Source organism: Ambystoma mexicanum, chromosome 6q (genome assembly GCF_040938575.1).
Source record: "Ambystoma mexicanum isolate Mex_15411 chromosome 6q, UKY_AmexF1_1, whole genome shotgun sequence".
Lineage (NCBI taxonomy): Eukaryota > Metazoa > Chordata > Amphibia > Caudata > Ambystomatidae > Ambystoma > Ambystoma mexicanum.
The window spans coordinates 423,911,278-423,928,446 of NC_090937.1; positions in this window are offsets into that span (position 1 = coordinate 423,911,278).

Genomic DNA, 17,169 nt, shown 5'->3' on the forward strand with positions numbered 1-17,169 from the left:
AGGCAAGCCCGATTTGGAGGTCCTGTCCAATCGGTGTTCTGGGTCCTGCGCATCATGCTAGAAGAGGCCACAGCAATCCAGAATAGACCAGCATCCCTGTGGGAACCAGGTGAGCGTTACACTTGTCTTTCCCTCTCTTTTTAAATTGCTCGAGTGCCATTTTGCTCACACTTCATTTTGAGCTTAACTTGTCAAGAATTCATTGGGTGGTGCTTTATAACTGATGGTTTAAATACATGTATATTCTTTTACTCAGAAACCTTGAGTCAGTGTTTGTTTGAACCATAGCAATTGCTTTCCTTTTTGTAACTTCTGATACTGGTCACTTTACTCTTGAGGTAAGTCTGGCTGCTCAGCCATCACTACTACTTTACTGTGTAGTATGGGCTTGTACCAAAGGTGAATTTGTACTTGCACTTTTAGTCTTAATTGTGTGTGGTGTTCCCAAAGGGTACTGCATATGATTCTGCATAACACTGGTGTACAGTGGTGAGGAAAAAGTATTGTGATTACACTTAGAGTGCTGCTAATACCTTGGCTCAACTAACCACAAGGCTAAACACCACTAAAAAGCTATTTTAATCTTGTCTGATATGGAAAGCTACAGTCAGGCGACCCTCCTTAGTTACATTGTTGATTATCTGAAAAATATGTGTAGCGAAAGGAATCTCTCTGTTAAATGCAAAAAGCCAGAATTAATTGAAAGGTTGTTAGAGAAACAAAGGCTGGAGCGTGGGTCTGAAATACCTAACCCTCCAGCAAATGTGGAAAACAAGTAGGATGATAATGTGTCAATTATTATGGATGAGTTAGATGAGGCAGATGTGTCTCACAATGTAGGCCCTATTGCTCCTCTGCTTGCTCAGCAACCTCAACCTTTGTCCACTGGGACCCCATTACGTCCTACACTCAGTCCTGAATTCATTGCTCTAGTAAAGATGAGGCTTGAATTGGAATTCAAACATATTAATGCTCAAACTGAACAAAAGCATCAAGAACTTAAGGTCAAAGAAATGGAGATGAACCATGCCTTAGAAATGAAAAATGTCTCTATTTTTTTTTTATTTGAATTTAATTGCAGTGCAATTTTTACAAAAGGACATATGTACATAAAACAAACTCCACATCCACTACAAAAATCACAGTTAGTCATGTTCAAACAGTTTCCGTCCTTAGAATGTTTCTGGCTTTCTTGATTAATGTGTTCATTGGGAAAATGGCAGTGATCGGTGGATAGACTTTCCGAATAAATCAGACTACTGCGATCACCCATGGTGTAGAAAAGCCACCTATTAACGCGAGCCAACGTTGGTCATCGTCCAATCTTTGCAGATAATGGAAAAGAGGTATTAAAAACTGCTGAAGTTATGCAATCAAACCAGGGCAATTCATCATCACATGATGGATTGATTCTTTCTCTGTCTCGATTTTACAAAACCGGCAGCCAAGTGATAGGTTCAGTCCTCTTATGGTCAGGATTTCATTGGTTTGAATTAAGTTGAGACGAGCTCTCATGAACATGTCCATGTAACGGCGGTATGTAAATTTGAGGAGGTAAGGTTGCAAGTTGTTTAGCTTCAACGCATGGTGTGGTGTTTCTTTAACCATTTTGTAGGTGTTTGCCTTCTGCAAAGTTCGAATACAATCTGCACGGAACAGCTTTTCCTTCATGTGCGTTGGATTAGAGATGAGGTCTTCCTCAGAACAACATAGGTCTGCCAAAGTTGTCTTAAGGTGTGTAACCCAGTAGGACAGACGTGTCAACGGTTTGTTCATGATTTCTCTGTTGATTAAGCCCAGCACCTTCGGAACATTCAGTATGATTATTTTTTTCCGAAACAAGGATAGCCTTTGCCTATCCACTGCTACTTAAATCGATGATAGTGACAATTTTCGACGCAGAACATCAATATGGATTGAATCTGGAAGGTTTAATGTTTTTTTCCAGATAATTGATTCCATGCGTCCCAGATCTCTACAGGGATGCCCAGGATACCATCAGTACCATATGTTAAAGATGGGATGATCTTCCCCTTGTAAAACATTATGACAGCTGCCAGAGAAAATCGACCAAATCTACTGTCCATGATTTTTACTTGGCTAGCCAGTTCTTTAGCTTTCGTTTGAAGGTCTTCTAGGAACGGGGTTTCTACCAAGCTGTTATTAGTTATTGTTCCCATGTATTTGAATGTCTCGACTTTTTCTATCGGGTTAGTATCCACGTACCAAGTGAATAGCTCAAGCTTCTGAGTCCCTTGTTTAAAACAAATTATCTTGGTCTTTGCTTGGTTTATTTCCAGGTGGTTCTGGGCAGTATATCTAAACAGGCTGTCCAGCTGTCTTTGCAATCCAATTCTTGTTTGGTCTATTAATATAAGATTGTGCACGTAAACCAAGCGAGTCACTTTCACCCCACCAATTGTGGGTGGAAAAGATCTTAACGTAGGCTCAAAATAATGAATGTCTGAGGTAAAGAAGTTGTATATGGCCGGAGCCAAAGGGCAACCCTATTTTACTCCAAAATGTGTAGGGATTTCAGATGATAACAGACCTGCTTGATTCAGCCAAACTTGAATTTTGGTGTCTGTGTGGAGCGCTTTTAAGGGGCCCATTAGTTCTTCCGGGCATCTTAAGGCTTCCAGTTTTTTCCAGCGGAGTTGGCGATCAATTATGTCAAATGCTTGGACGAGGTCCACGAAGGCCATAAAGAAGTGGTCTTTGCCTGAATTAGTCTCATCTTTCAAAATGCTTAGAAGCATAATGTTAGCAGAGGTACCCACAGTTTTAACAAATCCTGTCTGAAATGGGTCAGTCGCATTGATGCTTATGGTCCAAGCCGAGAATTTTTCCAAGAGAAAGGTTCCAAATATTTTTCCTATCATGTCCAGCAACGCTATAGGTCTGATGTTTTTGGTATCAGACTTGTCCCCTTTCTTGTAGATAGGGACTATAACTGCAAGTTTCCATGAAGGTGGAATTATCCTTTTATTTTGAGATGTCACAAAAAATGGCTTGGAAAAAAAGCAACCATTCATGTGGGTATTCTCTTAAAATTGCATTTGTCAGGCCATCCGGGGCAGGTGCCCTTGATCTGCTACATTTTTTTATTTGTTCCATTATATCTAATGCTTCATAATCACAATCCCAAATCGGTTGATTCCTCATGATCACAACTGTGGTTTGGATAAGTGAAGAGGGAAGAGAAGTGGGTTGTCCAGGCCCTTTCGGTCACGCTGTTTGACGTTACCTCAAGGTTTGTCTTCAGAGCGCTTTTAATCACTGACCAAAATTCTTGGGATTTTTTCCCACTAAGAGTTCTTAACATTTGCTCAGCGTCTTGCTGCAGTAGCGTATTTTTGTAGTTTATTATCCAAGATTTATACGCTTTGATGGAACTTGCAGCTCTGACTTTGAAATCAGGATTAGTTGATTTTGCGGCCTGCCGTTTAATACGCCTCATTGATCTTTTTTTCTCGTGAACAACAGGGTCAAATGTATGTCGTCGTGCGTTGATGTTTCTATTCTTTGAGGTTCTGCTATTAAATGGAAGGGGCAGCGGCCTTTAATCAATAATTGTTTGAACTTGTTTGCCTGGGTTTCATGCTTCAAAGTAGGATTTAGTAAGTACAAGTATGTCTTCAGGTTTCAAATGCACTCTGTTGCCCGCATTGTTTGTCTCAACGCCCGCCGTCAAAATAGAATGCCAGGCGGTGTTTACCGGAGGAAGCGTTAGCTCCACGATGTTATGATAGCTGTTAATGGTCCTTCTAAAATTGAAACAAGAGACTAGTTGTAGAAGCTCAGAAGTAACAAAGACGTTATCCAAGTTAGCAGATTGAGAATCTCTTTCCCAGGTAGGAATGTTTGTTTGTGGAGGGCCCTCCTTTTTTTTTTACTTGTTGAAGGCCTCTGGCCTTCATGAGTCTTAACCATTTTTGGCCTCTTGCGACTGGCAGCTTGTTTGTATTTTGGGACTTTGCGCCCTGAGTTGGACGATCGAAAGCTATATTTAAGTCTCCACAAATTATAATGGAGTCAATCCCGTTGTCTATCGCGGTGTTATGAAGCATTAGAGTAACCAAATCGATTACTTTAACATCTGAAATCGCTGACAGATTCCAATAGCATGTCACTAATAGCAGATTTCCAGGATGCTTGGTTTTACAGGCTTCACGGTTTGTTGGCCATTCAATGATGGCTGCCAAGCAAGAAAGGTCTGGAAGGATGATTTTAGTGATGGACAAACCCACTCCAGTTCTGACGGCTATCAAGAGTCCTGAATGAGGGCGACCCTTTTCACCCTTGGCTGCGTCGGCTGAGATGATTTCATATACATCTAAATAGGGCCGGTTAATGAGCCACATCTCTTGTAAACAGAGTATATCTTAATTGCCCAGGTTTACATCACTTACAGCCGTTAGATGATGGGAACCTCTAATATTCCAGCAGGCCAACCTCAAAGATTTCACATTGGTTTGTTGGGCAAGTTGGAGGATATCCAAATTCCGAATGTGTCTGGAACAAGCTGACTGAGGGGGCAATTGCGACATGTTGGGTGGCTATGTCTTCTTATTGCAAAGGGCATCTTGAATCCAGGTCCAGCCTTCAGCCACTGGCACCTTTGTGTCGTTTTCTTCCACAAGCCCTGATGTTGCGCCATCATGAGGCGTGTTTTCTTGAGTCACAGTAATCGTAATTGATGGTCGAGGGCCAGATGGTTTTCTTCCTATGTTCAGTGGGTCTAAATAAATCGGCACTTCAGTCACCTTCGGTAGCTTGTTTTTTTTTAAGATGGGATTCCCAGGCTCCTTATGAGAATTTTGACACTGGGCAGGCTCACCATGTGTTGTACGTTCCCTTCGAAGGGTTGAAGGTCTTAATTGTTCAACCAGGTTTAGATCGTATCCCAAAATTTGAAGGTGTTCTATCTCGTTGAACAGCATTGATCGGACCACTTGCGATGGTGCATGAAGAAAAGCACTATCGGTTCGGTGTTTTATACCGAATTCCACGATTTTAATGTCTTCAGACACTAGTTGACACAAGTTTGGAATACTGTGGAAGATATGTACGATTGTTCTGCGGTTCAAGATCAGGCTTTTACTTGTGTCCAATATGGAATCGAGCATGAATGATCTGTTATCTTGCTGGTCAGATCTCTGAGGTCTGACCTTGTGAATATATCGAGAGGTTCTATGCTGACATTTGGAGGAGTTAAGGTTTCTTAAATCTGTTTTAAATGAATAATCTCTCTGAGCGCTTACTTCACCTGATTTAGTAGAGGGGAGGTCTTTATTTCGCTGAGTCAAAGCTAGGTTAGCAGATTTTGCCGGTTCTTTTGAGTGCCTCCTTAAATCCCGTACAGGTGTTTTAGGCCTGCAGTGTTGCTTGTCTGTAGTTCTTGACTGTGCTTGGTGGGCACTAAGGGTGTCAGGCAGCTGCTTTTTAAAATAACTCTTCTTTTTTCAGATAATGTTAAGAAGTCCACGAAATGGTATGTGGCTGGGAATTCCACCGTCCTTACTACTGTTTTCAGGTTTTCTTGAGGGACCCAATTACCTAAGTCTAGGTCAAGGGTACCCAGGTCGTCTTCACCTGCCTCCGTAGTTAGATTTTGCGAGAGATTTAACAGGTCCGTGAGGGTCGCTGACGTTTCACTAGCATGTCTAGAAGGAACGGGACTTAAGTCATCATTATCAGAGACAGCTCCAAGTGGGAGGTGGCGTTCAATTACCAACAGAGAGTCCTTGACCATTTTTGGAGAATTGCCATTTTGGTTGATCATTAAGTCCACTACTTTAGAGCCCGAAATAGGGTAGGAGAATCCTCTGTTGAGCGGATTTTGGTTTTGGGCTTTGAGTCAGCGATGTTAGGGTTTCTTTTCTCAAAGATCCAATAATCCTTGTTGGCTGACTCGTTGCGACTGTTCTCAGTTAACACAGTCCGGGAGAGATGGCGAGAGGGAGAATGAAGCAGTTGATCAGCTAATTCCAAAACCGCGCATCTATTGGTGAGGTCTCTAGGATGACTTTCGGTGACGGTATACCTTTTTGCACCTGTGGACTTTGTTTTTTGCAGTTCTGCAGCTTTTAGTCGATTTGCTACACCAGATGTTTGCGTTGATGATTCAGATGTATTTTTTGTGAGGTCAATTTGAGATGGTGCTAAGAGGCCTAGAGTAGCCGAGCTATTGTTGACGAGCTGTTCCAATTTATGGGTGCTTGTAGTTTGGCAGCCCGTGTCGAGTAAAACTGGCTTTATCTTTTGAGCCAGGTGTGATGATTTTTCTTGGGCTGTCACAAATCCTTCCAAAAATATTAATTTAGTGTGCATCATGGCAATGAGAGAAGTGTGATCTATCAGAATGTCATTTATCCCTTCGTATAGTTTTGTGAAGGGGGCAAGAGCGATAGTGATAGTGGACATGATAGACATCAGGTCCAGTTCCTTAGGGGTGGAATTTGGTCTCTGGTCCGAGAGGGTCTGCAACACCTCTATCCCCCCACTGTGGTGAATTTAGTAACAACTCATTGCCTTCCAAGTTAGGCAAGGTACGCAATGGTATAACAGAATGTCTACTCCTCCTGTTAGGTAGGGGCGTCAATGGTGTCTTGTAGCCCTTTGAAGAATCAGAAATTTGGTCGTTCACCGTCACCTTGGGCAGGGGGATCACATCTTTTTTTTGGGAACCAGAGTTCTAATCTAATGTTCTGTGGGCTACTTTTTCAGCCAGGGCACAATGTGAGTTTAATAGTGCTGATTCTCTGTAGGCCGGTGTGTTAAACAGAGACAAGTTGTCTAATACGTTGTCCAGTATAGCAAGTTTCTTTTTATTTAAGATCTCTGGTCTCAAGGTTTCCCAAGCAGGGACAAGTGAGTCGAGTACTGTTTCAACCAGGGCTGTAGTTGAAATAGGTTCCAAACCTGCTATTGGTTGAGCCTGAGAGTGGTGTAGATTGACATATCCCAAGGCACTAGTTGCGCCCTCCAGAAGCTCGGCATCCGAAAGGTCATGGCCTGATAGACCCATGGATTCGTTGCCCGTCAGTATCTGCTTCAAAAAGATTTTTTTTAAATCAGCCGACAGCAGCGGATGGTGTCCTTTGATCTTTCTATATAACCTCTTCGGGGGTTTGGAGGCTTTTGATATGACATCACTTAAAGTTTTTTCCTCGCCCAGAGTACATGCTGAGAAGCACAATTGATCTGCAGTTTTTTCCACAGACAAGTGCCCCAGCTGGGCTTTATGTTGTAATTTCCTTGAAGGGAGATTTACCCGTCTTCTGCTTTTACTTAGAATTGTAGTTCCTCATTTAGTGGATGCAGAAGTGCCTTGTCTGGCTCTAGAGACTTTCACACTCGGGGCGCCGGCCAGTGTGTGAGGCGGCCCAGCAGACAGCAGGGGGAGGGCTCCCCTTCCCCCCCTCCACCGAGCCGTCTGTCCCCACCTGCCCACCCCGGCCCAGCGAGAGGTCTGCTCCCACCGGCTCTGAGCCTCCCACCGATGCAGCACTGCCTTGGCCCACGCCCGAGCCAGGCGAGTCATGCGGGAGGCCAGGGTAGGAGACGCCATCCACACCAGGGTCCACCACAGCTGGGGCCACTGCCAGGCCCCCCCGGCCAATGCAAAGGATCCTTGGCCCAAGCCGCACGAGCCACTGTCGCCACAAGGATGGGCATGAACCTGGGCGTGAACCAGGGCAGGCACCGCTGCAGACGCCACAGCGGAAGACATGCCCCACGCCCTGTGCGCATACGGCGCCTGGGAAAGCGGGACCCCCGCAGTTAGCTAACCCTGGATCCCCTGGGCAGTAAGTTGGACAATTTTGCCAGCTTCCAGGTTGTTTTGTGGCAGATTCATGGGTTTGACAGCTTCATCATCTTCCAGATTATTTTGTGAGGAAATGTTGCTTTCAACAGCTTTGCCAACTTCAGACTTATTTTGTGGTGTTTAGGATCAGGCGAAGGCAATGTCAAAGCAGAATCTGATACTAAAGCCATATGTGGGTTTTCTGCATGTTGGCTACTTTGGTTATGTTGGGCTCTTTGGTCACCAAGTTCAAGGTCCCTAGCAATGTTGTTACTTCCATGGTCAGGGGACATAAATGTCGCCCCACTTAGCCGTAGTGGGGGGGTGGGAATAGGCAGTGTAAAAGGAGCTTGCAGGGAAAAAAGTCTTGCATTTTTTACCTCCTCTTCACGGCGACGGGTGCTTCACAGCAGGCGACCTTCCTCTGACATTCCATCTTTGGGTAGATGGTGCAGTGTTAAGGTAGAGCAAGACCAGTCTACAGTCCACAGCAACCCTGCGGGACTGCGGGACTGCAGGACTGTTACTCTACTTTACTCGGTGGCACAGAGAGGTTTTTGAAATGTGTCTATTGAAAATGCTTCTCTCCCAGAGTCTTCTAGGTCGTCCAGTCCTAAGAGACCCCGTATGCCTAAAGAAATTGTTGGTATGTATGAGGCTAAGCTTGATATTTTGGATTGGTTGGCAATGATTCAGTGTAACCATGGGATTGAAGACATTACAAGGAATCAGTTGCTTCCTTGGCTCTTCTCTAAGCTACCCACTGTTGCATCTGATATTGTGATGGAGTTGGGGGGGTGGATAGGATGGATTATGAGTGTGCGAATTGCTAGATTTGAGAAGACCCCTTCCCAGTCCCTTAAGAGGGTTAGGACCCTCAAAAAGCATAGCATGACAGTACCCCTTGGGCTACCTGGATATGTGAATGTTTGAAACACTTAGATGGTTGGGGTAAGGGTTACACAGTAAACACTTATGAAGGCATGAGACATCCTGTTAAGTTGGAGTCAATTTATGATGTCTGCTCTCCTGAGCTCAGACAGCACTTGGCTGATTCTAATGAGATAGATCCAAAGAAGTTAGCTAAGGCTGCTGACTTGTGTGATGCCAACAGGGCTACTCACAAGGATTCTGGTGCAACTCAGAAGAAGAATGAGGGAAAGCAGCAAAAGAAAGATAACAAGGAGAATTTGAATACCTACAATCCAAAAGAGTGTCCCAACCAAAACAATAAGGGTAAGCCACAAGGGAAACCGAATCAGGCTAGTACACCATCTGGACCCAAACCAGATGGAGGTCAGAACAAGCCCCCATTCATCAAAACATGTGGGAAATGTTATGTTTGTGGGTCAACTGACAATGTGAAAGGGCATCCCAGATGTAAGGGTAAACATTCAGGGGTCCACACTGTCTCCTTAGCCTTCTCCCCAGAGGAAGAAGTACCTATGGCAAGTGGAAACTTTCACCTACTGGCTGATGAACCCATGAGAGTCTCAGCTAGTGTTTCTTTAGTGTCCCTGGGTTTGTGGGAACAACAGAATTTAGATGTCTATAATTCCATCCCAGATAATACTAAAGAGTATTATAAAGATAGTGTTCTTGTGAATGGCCAGGAGACCCCTGTCATCAGAGACACTGGAGACAGCATAACTGTGGTTGATGAATCATTTTTCAAGGTAGATGATGTTGCTAAAGCACCCAAACACCTAAGCAAGTTAGCTGGAGGCCCAATGCAAATGCCTACCTTGTTACCAACTCTCATCCAGTGCAATGACTAGACTGTCAAGATACCTGTTAGTGTGCAGAGTGAAGTGACTGGGAGAGTCATGTTGGGTAATGACCTGAAAACTCTTGGAGTTGTGTCCAGTACCCCCAGGCCTCCCAGCAAGAGGAGACATGAGCTCACTAGGCCTGCAAGGGAGAGGACCTTGTGAGGCTCTACAGGGGAATTGATAGAGGTAACTATCACCCCAGTCCACAGGAATTGCTCACTGATATTTCAGGAAAGAAAGAGGTAAAGGGACACATAAGACCTCCAAGAAGAAAGCAGATAGCACCCTGTGCTACCATGAAAGACATCCCCAAGATTGTCCAAAGTCACACCTGTGACTCCTCCACCTGCTGAGGCTGAGTGTGAGGTACAACCCTGTGTGTTTCAGCCAGCTTCTGAAGAGGCCGATCTGGAAGAAGACTATATTCTAGTTGGAGATCTGGATCCTGTTGACCATCCAGAGCTGCAGTCTTTACTGGCAGAAGGTGGACCCAACAGGGCAGACTTCAGCAGAGGACAAAAGAGTGTCCTACTCTCGAAGGTCTTTGACAACATGTAGCTTCTCAGCTTGATGGGCAAGAAGCTGGGAAGCATAGGTTGTACTGGGACGATGGATTCTTCTACAGTGAATCAACTGAGTCTATCCCTGGGGACTGTAAAATACTTGTAGTACCCTAGAAAACAGACTCCAGTTCCTACAGTTGGCCCATGAGATACCTGTGGCTGGTCATTTGAGTTTCAAAAAGACCAAGAAAAGGCTCTCTTTATACTTCTACTGGACTAAGATGGGTTCAGAAGCTGACAAATTCTCTAGGAGCTGTCAAACTTGCCAAACCTGTGGCAAGAGTGGAGCCAAGAATGTGGCAACTTTGGTGCTTCTCCCAGTGGTGGGAGTCCCTTTTGAGAGGGTGGGCATCAACATTGTTGGTCCCCTTGGCTTTCCCACATCTTCAGGAAACAGGATTATCCTGGTTGTGGTAGACCATGCTACTAGATATCCTGAGGCAATACCTTTGAGGACTGTTATGGCTCAGGCTGTGGCTAAGGCTCCACTTGGTATTTTAACCAGAGTAGGGTTTCCTAAGGAAGTGATATCCGACAGGGGGTCCAATGTTATGTCCCACTACATGCAAGCCAGGTGGTGTCACTTACAAGTTCTCTACAGCCTACCATCCACAGACAAATGGACTGGTAGAGAGGTTTAATCGTAGTATGAAGAGCATGATATGTGCTTTAGAAGAACCCCTTAAAAGAAAGTGGGGCCTCCCACTGCCATGCCTTCTCTTTGCTTATAGAGAAGTCCCTCAGGAGGGAGTTGGGTACAGTTCCTTTGAACTTCTTTATGACCATCCAGTCAGAGGCCTTTTTGCCCTGGTTAAGGAGGGGTTGGAGAGTGCTCCTTCCCCCAAGCCAGTCAGGTTGAATGACTATTTGATAGGTCTCCGGAGTAGAATGTGATACATGTTGGCAGAAGCTAGTGATAACTTGAAAGCAGGTCATGCTCTGGCCAAACATTGGCATGACCAGAAGGCCAACATGGTTGAGTTCACTCAAGCCCAGATAGTACTAGTTATGGTGCCAACAAGGCAGAGGGCCTTGAGGGACAAATCTATAGGACCCTTCAATGTTGTGGGCAAACTTGGGGTGGTGAACTATCTGGTGGACTTAGGCAGACCTAAGGAGGCTCCCAAAGTTTTTCACACCAACCGTTTGAAGGCATATGTCTCAAGACCAGAAGTGGGAGCTTTGCTTCTAGCTTCAGCTCAAGAGGAGGAGGAGAGTGAACATCTACCTGACCTACTCAGAGGCCAACCTTTAGATTAGAAGATAGAAGGAGTTAATCTCTCTTCTAATCTGACATCTGAACAACAGGATGAGTGCAAGTTTCTGTTAAATCAGTTTGCTTCCCTGTTTTCACTTTCACCATACTTGACACCTTGGGGTCAGCATGAAATTCTAACTGGTGCCTGTCTACCTGTGAAAAACAGAATGTCAGACCATGTAAGAACCCACATAAAGGAAGAGGTCAACAAGATGCTTGATCTTGGGGTTAAAGAGCCATCTACAAGTCAATGGTCTAGTCCAGTTGGTCTAGTACCAAAGGCAGTATCCAAGGAGTTGAGATTCTGCGTGGACTATAGAGCTCTAAATGCAGTCACTAAGACTGCTGCCCATCTTTTACCAAGGACAGATGAACTGGTTTATAAACTTGGTGCAGCCAAGTACCTCAGTACATTTGATCTGACGTCAGGCTATTGGCAAATAGCCCTGACAGACCATGCCAAGGAGAAAACTGCATTTTCAACCCCAGCAGGCCTCTACCAGTTTAAGGTTATGCCTTTTGGATTAAAGAATGCACCTGCTACATTCCAAAGGATGATCAATCAGGTTCTGAATGGGATGGAGGGCTTCTGCATGGCATACTTGGATGACATTGCAGTGTTCAGCCCTACTTGGAAAGAACATGTTGATCACTTAGGATATGTTTTGCAGGCTCTTGAGCAGGCCCATCTGGCCATAAAGGCAAGCAAATGTCAAATTGGTCAGAGCAAAGTGGTCTATCTTGGTCATGAGGTAGGAGGAGGTGAATAAGGCCATTGCCTACCAAAGTACAAGCTGTACAAAACTGGGCCACCCCTCTTTTTCAAACCCAGTTGAGAGCCTTCTTAGTTCTCACTGGGTACTACAGGAATTTCATAGAGAACTATGGGTCCATAGCTTCTCCCTTGAATGTGATCTCCTCTCCAAAATTCCCTACAAAGGATAGATGGAGTGCACTCAAGCCTTTTAAAACCTGTAGAAAGCCCTTTGTCAAGCTCCAGTCCTAAGAGCTCTTGATTATCACCAACCCTTCATTGTGCAGACAGATGCATCCAATACAGGTGTAGGTGCTGTCCTTAGTCAACTGGATGAGAAAGGTAGGGAGCACCCCATTTGCTTCATCAGTAGGAAACTGAATGAACCAGAAACAAGGTGGGCCACCATAGAGCATGAATGGTTTGCTATTGTGTGGTCTGTGAAAAAATTTAGACCATACTTGTATGAATCTACGTTTGGGATTTACACAGACCACCAACCCTTGAGATGGTTAATGCAAATGAAAGGGGAGAACCCAAAACGACCAAGATGGTCAATCAGACTGCAACAATTTGATTTCACCATTGAGCACAGGTCAGGATGTCACCACCAAAATGCTGATGGTCTCTCTAGGATGTTTATAACTGCCTAGAATGAAGAGATTCATCCAGGAGTGGATTAAATCCTCCTGTCCCTTAGTCTGGGGGGCAAGTGTTAGGGAGAATTCTCCAGAATGGCACATTTCCCTTACCTACTGAGTCCCTCAGCAGCTTTGCTGGATTTCTAGGATTTATTTTTTTCACCTAGTAAGAGTGTGAGCCTTTTTGCCCACCCTTACATGTATTTTACTGTGTGTGTTTAACATTTTTGTGTTCATAGACTGTGGAGGCATCATCTTTTTTACTGTGTGTCACACAGCACCTTTAGTGCAGTGACACAGGGTTGTCTTTTTCAGGCTTCCCACTTTAAACTTTTTCTGGGACTGACTACTGTCTCCCAGAACATGTAAAGTTGCCATTTACTTTATTGATCTTTTTAAATTGAGACCCAGTACAAACTATCTTCCATAGAGTACTGGAAAGTACTGGTTAATAGTTACCTCATGGAACATTATTTTTTCCCCTTTTTTTAAGATTTGGCTGGTGGCAGTGGTATCTACCATTTTTTTCCTACCACGGACTATGAAAATAGACTTGTTACTGTTTTAGGCTATGTTAGTATCCTCAAACTTTATTCCGCTGGACCCCTTTTAATTGTATTTGGATCCAGCTGGGTTTATTCACAATTTCTTTTTGTAAAGATCTTTCTCGTGTTGTACTCTGCGCGCCAAACCAGGTTTGGTTCCTTTGTTTGCCGTCCTTTGGAGGACTTCTGTACAGAAGCCCTTCTTAGGCATCTGAGTGTCTGGGTGGACAGGATGTGAGTGAGGGGTTTTAGGCCCCCTGCACAGGGTCTCCTTGGAGACCCAAGTCACACTCTTGTTTGATTGGCTAGGTGACTGTCCTGCCAGGACAGCCACCCTGCTGTGTGATTGACAGCCAGGCTGTGTGAATGGGGGAAAACTGCATAAAAAGCAGGTCTCTGGGACTTGGAATGCAGAGTCGCCACTGGATCGAGAGAACCGAAGAGAAGCTGAAGGAAGAAGACTACTGCAACTACTGATCCTCCCAGTGAAGCCCTGATGCGGGTCTGAATCTACTAAACTTCGACGTAAGAGAAGATCTGTAAGGAATCTTCTTCCCTTGAGCTGGTTGGACCAACCAGTTCACCAAACACCAAGCAAGGCCTCCCTCTCCTGGTCGAATTTGCTGTGCATCGCTGCAGTGAATCGGATAGCCAGGAGGACCGGACCCTGTTTGGGTTTGAAGGAGCGCACCTTTTATTTTTCGCTTTGCTCTGCTGCTGGTTTCTTCCCTGGATAGTGCAGGACCCTCCAGTCTTCCACCTTCTTGTCAGTCCAACAGTCGCTTCAGGAAACGCAAGCCTGCAGGACCTGCCAGGAACTTCTGCCTCAGCTAATGCATTCTTCTTCTACTAAGGTACTGTTGTAATCCGGCTGTTCCTTTCATCCGACCGTGGTGAAAGTGTTTGAAATCTTTCGCTAATCCAGGGGCTTGTCCTTCTCTACTCTGTTAAATAACTTTTGCTCTGACCAACTTTGTTTCAAACTCTCTGCAAAGACTCTGAACCATTAACATTGGCCCAGGCCTATTCATTTGAATCCGAGTTGTAGTAAGCCTTTTCTAGATTACCCTGCCTACTTACCTGTCGGTTCTGCTTTCTTTTGACTAACCTTGTCTTTCCCCAATCTTTTTAAATTGCTGGAGTGCCATTTTGCTCACACTTCATTTTGATCTTAACTTGTCCAGAATTCATTGGGTGGTGTGTAGTGTATTTTATTTATTTATTTATTTGTTTTACTTTATTTGTTTTGATTTAGAAAAACCTTTACAAAATTCATTTTCATTACAAGGATACAAAGTAAAAGGAGAGTAACGGAACAAAGACATAATAACATTATTCCGAGAGAAAGCGTAATTATTCTCGTATATCTAACATAGTAAAACTTATACCAAGTTCATTTTGTTGATTTTCACATCATTGCTTCACAGTCACCTAATTACGATCCAAAACAATTCATCCTCAAAACTCTTACATAGTAAGAAAACCAAACCAAGAAAAAATAGAAGAAGATATTTAACAGTTTGAAAACAGAATGAAAAAAGGAAATTTAAAACAGAGCACAAACATTTCTCAGAAATGTTGGTACCCTGATATTCAAATTGCCCTTGCTGTTATGTAGCATTTTATACCAAATAAATTCTCTATTTACTTCTGGCATATTATGAACATATTGCGCAAAGTATAGGAGCCTTTTTTCCCTCAGCGCCGAGCATACCAAAAGTATGTGTTTCAGGTCCTCGACCATTCCTTCAATACCACAAAATCTGCACCACGGCCATATTGGTTGAACAATAGATCGAATTGAGAGTATTTGGTTAGTGGGCAAAACATTGAACCTAAAACGCATAAAATCGTTACGGATTAGTTTATGTGGATACTTTGTTAGGTAACTTTCCATCCCTGGTAACCATTTATTTACGGCACTTTATTTATTTGTACTCAATATTGAATTTTTAGTATGGATCCAATCGAAACCCAGCACACTTTCTTTCACCCTTCCCGGGTTGTTCCTGAGGGAGATACCCATTAACATCAAGTTTTTGTTTATATCTTCATTTAATTCCACTATGAAAGGATTGCATATATCACGACCTGCATGATAATATAAGGAGTTAGTCTCAAAAGAATTTCTTTTCCTCCATAGCGTCATTCTTTTCCAGGTCACCAGTGCCTGGAGCGAGTTTAGACCCATTTCATACTTGATTAAGTTGTACGGAATACATTTCGGTAAGTAATACATTACAGATTTCCAAATGTAACTTTCTATCGAGGACCACACACCTTCACAAGCTAAGGATTGAAATTCAGCCCCATATATTAAACAGGGAATTACTTTCTTTGTATAGAAATCTCTAAGAGGCGTAATTGAGAATTTCCCAAATTTTACATCTAGAGCCCGCATTTGAGAGATAGCGATGTCGGCAATAAGTTTCAATTGTTTCCTAAGTAGGGGTCTGGATTGTGCACCTGCTATTGAAAAACCCAGGTATTTAAACTCTGATTTTGCTTTGATTTTGATGTTCCCGGATATCCAAGATAACATATTCGATTTATTGTTCTTCCTCCCTAGGCGCACAATCACTGTTTTGTCCTGGTTCACTTTAAGTGCAATAGAGGTAGTAAATCCCTCAAAGGCTCTAAGCATACGTTGGAGTCCAACCTTAGTGGTGTCAATAAGGAGGAAATCGTCCGCATATGCCAACCAGGACATACATATGTTTGAAATTCTCAGTGGTACTAGTCCCCTATTTAATAACACCAGGTTTGCGGCACTAACATATAGGTTGAAGATAGTGGGGGCCAATCTACAGCCTTGGCGCAATCCATTATGGATGGTAAATTGATCCGAAAGGGTACCCGCTGAGTCCAGTCTAACTTTCACATCTGTCTGAGAATAAATTGCCCTTACTATGTCTAGCAAAATTGCAGGCGTGTTTAATGTTCTTAATCTTGTCCAGAGTATATTCCTATCCACCAGATCAAATACTGAACTCAGATCCATTGACGCAATGAAGACCAAGGTATCCACCTTTTTCATTGCCTCAGCTCTTAAACAGTACAAGATCAGCCCCCCACATTCCGTCCCCATATTCCTCCTAAAGCTAAAATGTCTCATATCCAAAATTTGTTTTTCATCGATCCATTTCTGGATATCTCTTAAAACAAGTGAAGAAAATAGTTTGGATTCCGGGTCTGCGATGGCTATTGGCCTGTAACTCTTGGGACATAACCAGGAACCCTTTTTGAATACAGGAATGATAATTGATACCCTCCAAGACAAAGGGAAGAACTTAGTCAGTAATATGTTGGAGAACAAGGTTGACAATATTTCTGCCCATATTTCAGGCTCTGATTTAAGAATTTTGTTGGACAAATTATTGGGGCCCGCCGCTCCCGAGTTTTTGGATTTAACAATTAGGTTTTTTATGTCCTTTATGGTAAAGTTCAGACGCCAATTTGTTTCCTGATTCCATGGGGCCCCGGCCCGCTCCTTATTTGGACCGAACATGTTTGAAAAATGGCCCTGCCACGTTGCTTCATTGATTGGATTCACTAATAACTCTGTGGTTTGTCCCAATTGTTAATTAAGTACCAGAAATGTCCTGAATTTGGGCCTCTTAATGAGCTCAACATTTTTTCCCACTCACTCTGACCTTTATTTATTCTATGTTGAATGGACCAGTTTTTGTACCTTTGTTTGACTTTATTAATTCTGTCCACCATATTTACAAAAGTAAGTCCCGATTTCTTAATTAGTCTAATTTCTTTTCTCATGTCCCTCTTTTTTTCTCTAATTTCTATGTCAAAGTTATGGAATTTATCGTTC